We start from the raw sequence: 3,843 nt of genomic DNA, 5'->3' as shown, positions 1-3,843 counted from the left end.
GGAATCCAGATCTGGCCGCCCCCCTTAGGTCTTTCTAATGATCATGATCATCCACCCTTTTATTCCCAAAACACCCTTCTAGTCCCCCCGTCTAAAATCCCGTTTTTCGGGCCTTTTGTGCTCTCGTTGCCTAAACTTCTTTTAGCCCTATGAGACATATTTATGGAACTCTCCCATGATTATATATCTCACTCCCACTAGTCATATCATCCGATTAAATAGTCATTCTTATGTGTAACCCGATGTAGGATCCAGTCGAAGTTAGCCGCGAATTACTTCGTAATTCGTCGATCGTAGTTGTTTTCTAGCTAAACACTACGACCCCTAAATCAACCGGACTTGATGATCTTGTTCATCAATTGTCCTATCCGACAAATTGCTCGCATTGCATTATTGGTCGAAGGACATCTCTTTCAAGGGCATCTCTTTTGCAAAGGAATATTCTTCTGACTCCCACTTGTACTTAGAACAAGTGCAATGCTCGATTCCCGTGTCAATTTGTATCCCATCTGATATGTCACGTCTTTCAGACTTTCTTGATACCGAGTACAACTGTCAAAAGACAAATGCTTAACTTTTAGGGTTATTTCCCTAATGGCCCCCTACTTTGTGACCAGCTTCCCGCCTGGCCCCCTACTTTACAAGAAATACCCATATGGCCCCCTAAAACCGTTAACTTTAACTTTCCGTCACTCTCTCTCCTCCATCTCTTTTTCTCTCTCTGCCATGTCACGCCACCTCATCTAGTAGGCCACCTCATCACCATCTCCGGCAGAGGTCGCCGGCCGGCCAAATTTCCGGCCGGCGACCTTCAAACTAAAAAAAAAAAAAAAAAAATTAGGATGACACAATCCATTCTTGTGATCCCACTCAACTCCATGTCTATCCTGTCTTTCCCAATATCCACTTTTATAAACTCTTTGGACGGCACGGCGTTTGGCGGAACCAAAGTCGGGCATTCCTTACATAAGATGAGTGAAACACTCATGTTTTGAGGAATCTCTCCAATCTTGTCAATGAGAACCGTTTTGACGTTCATCACGATTGTTGTGCTTCCCATGTTGAGGGTCATCCAGTGTATATTCCCAATAGTACACCCACGTAGTCGATCTGAATACCCTATTCCTATAGCCCATGAAACAACGCTATCTTATCGACTCACGTGCTAGTCTTCCCAAGTCATTGTTGTCCATGCAACGATCTGGACTAGGGAGATGATAATTAAGTATTCCAAGTTCACTTAATAGGGTTTCATTCATCAGATCACGTATCTGATGAACCTATTCGGAATGCTTTATTATCCGAGGACTGTCGTTTAAGTACTAAACCAAATTTAAATGACTGTGAAATAATTAACTTATTTTCGATAACGAGAGTTTGTAAATCTGAGCCTCTTCCGTAAAACACTTTTACTCGCTCAATTTTACTAGTCAAGGTTATTCTCTGAATATACCTTATGCCTTGGACACTTAGTATGATTCTCATACTTTTGTCCTTGGTGATAGTTTAGTTGACTATGAATGTAGTCCGATTTTAAACTTTTCTTATCAACTAATCGAAGGTAGATTCCTTTGATTTTCTATTGACAATTTCTAGTAACTGATGTGACACGAAAATGTCACATTTGGAGAGCCTAACTTAGACTAATTAGTCCTTTTCGAGTGTTATCAATAATATTTTATGTGTTTTTCATGTTAAGTACTTATTTTGGAGATAAACATGTAAACCGGAATAAAAAGAACGAATTGTCACTATCATTTCATGTGCCGAAAACGAGAGAAAAAGATTTCAAGCAAATCATATGACAAGTGGAGCCAATGACGAGTCCGACGGTGAAAATGGAATTCAATTCGGAGTTTGGACGGGGAAGATATGAAAGGAAGAAGCCAAAGTCTTTTCTTGAAGGCACTCTCCTTTGTTTCTAGTTGGGAATCAAAGTCAAACCCAAAGAAAAACCAAAAGCCCACAAAGAAAAGGATTAGAGATTTTAGAGGCACCTCTTTAGCTTCTAAGGTGAAATGGTCTAAAGACATAGTCAAACTTTGACCAAGTCTAGGGTTTGACTCAAGTTAGAGAAAAGGGGTCAAAGACTATTCATCATCTTCTAGCTTGGGAAAGGAAGTTTTGGGAGGAAGAGAGAAAAAGTTAGGGTTTTCTTGGTTCTTCATCACCAAAAGAAAGGGTTGAAAGAGGGTTTGGTAGAGAAAGAGAGAGCAAGAGAAGGAGGGGTGCCGGCCAAGTTGGCCGGCACCATAGCCGGCACGGGACTCGGCCGGACAGCAGCTTCGTCGGCAGCACGCACAGAAGCGCAAGGAGCATAGCAACAGCACGCGAAGGAAGCTGCTGCGGGAAGCTTCCTTGGGCGCTCTGCAGCTCGGTCGTCGGCTGCTGTGCACGAGCAGCACAAGCAGCTTCACGGCCAGGCATCTTAGGACAAGCATGCGCACAGCTCGGTTTAGCTTAGGGTTGCTCGGTTTGGCACGGGATAGCATCTATGGGCCGGATCCAAGCTTCCTTCGGCCGGAAACCTAACTTTCTTTGATCGGATTTTCGTGGTGTTCCGGCAACTTTCTTGATTCAAAACCTTAGGGCTTTTACTCCCCATGTCTTGATCTATCTTCCCATGTAGTTTGATTTGATTTTGGGTGAAAAATCTTTAGAGAGAGAAAGCTTGGTGAAGCTTTAATGGTGGATGTTCTTGAGATGGAGAAGATGATGATGGGTGCTATGGGGTAATCTGATTTTTACTCGGGGACACCCAAAGTTCACTATTAAAGGGAAATCCAGAAAATTGCTACGGGGAGATCGACTATACTTAGAGACTCATTTTTCTCGACGAACCTAGCCTCGAGCCACATCGAAAAAGGGGGATTTCTCATCATCTTCTTTTCATTTTTTACTTATTCACCATGTTAGCTAAATCAAGTGTGTCGATTATATGAGATGAAATGTGATGAATTTGTGATTATGTTTAATATGATTTGATGTTTTGATTATGAATTGATGTTCATTTGATTCGATTATCGTTTTGATCGTATTTTCATGTGTCTTGTCAAGCACTTTGCATAGTTAATAGACGAAACGAGGTATTCGATATCGATAGTAGTCTAAGTCATAATATCATGTGTCTTGTCATGCACTTCACATAGTTAGGCGACTAGGCGACACTTTCGTTGACTCGGGATTAACCGATTTAGACGTTTGTTTGACTAAGTATGATCTTCGGATATACGTAGTACTTATAGACATCACCTTAGGAGTCGAACATCGATTATATTTTGACACATTAGATCGGACAATACGTAGTTGTAGGTTTATCATTATAGATTCTGGGATTTCGATACATGAACTCTCGTATTCGGATACTCTTGAAGCATGATTTGAATGTGATGATTGACTTATTATTTGTTTACATGTGAGTTTAATTGACTTCGTGTAGTTGTATAAACTAGAAGCCTCGATCGTAATCGTCCATTGACACAAAGTTTGATAATGCGTACTTAGTTTGATAATCGATACTTAGTGACGTTTGATCGGTTATACTTAGTTTGACGTATTATACTTATCAGTGTCATACTTGTTCATTTTCAATTCATTAGATAGTGTGTGTAAGTTTGATAGCCAATGCTTAGTGACGTTTGATCGACTATGCTTAGTTAGACACATGATGCTTAGGATTGTCAATGTGGGTGAAGTTAGTTACATTTTTATGCGAATAGATACTTAGTATTTGTCATTATCGATCTTGTGGATCTAAGTATCCGTCTCAATTAACCTTTGCCCGAATCAACTCTTACCGTCTCCCGACTCTTGTTCCTCCGACTCTTCTCTTGAATCTCTCTC

This window comes from Eschscholzia californica, unplaced genomic scaffold (genome assembly GCF_041429995.1).
Source record: "Eschscholzia californica isolate CP2 unplaced genomic scaffold, dmEscCali1.0.p SCAF_3, whole genome shotgun sequence".
Taxonomy (NCBI): domain Eukaryota; kingdom Viridiplantae; phylum Streptophyta; class Magnoliopsida; order Ranunculales; family Papaveraceae; genus Eschscholzia; species Eschscholzia californica.
The sequence above is the reverse complement of the archived record's forward strand: the minus strand, read 5'-3'. Positions refer to the sequence as shown.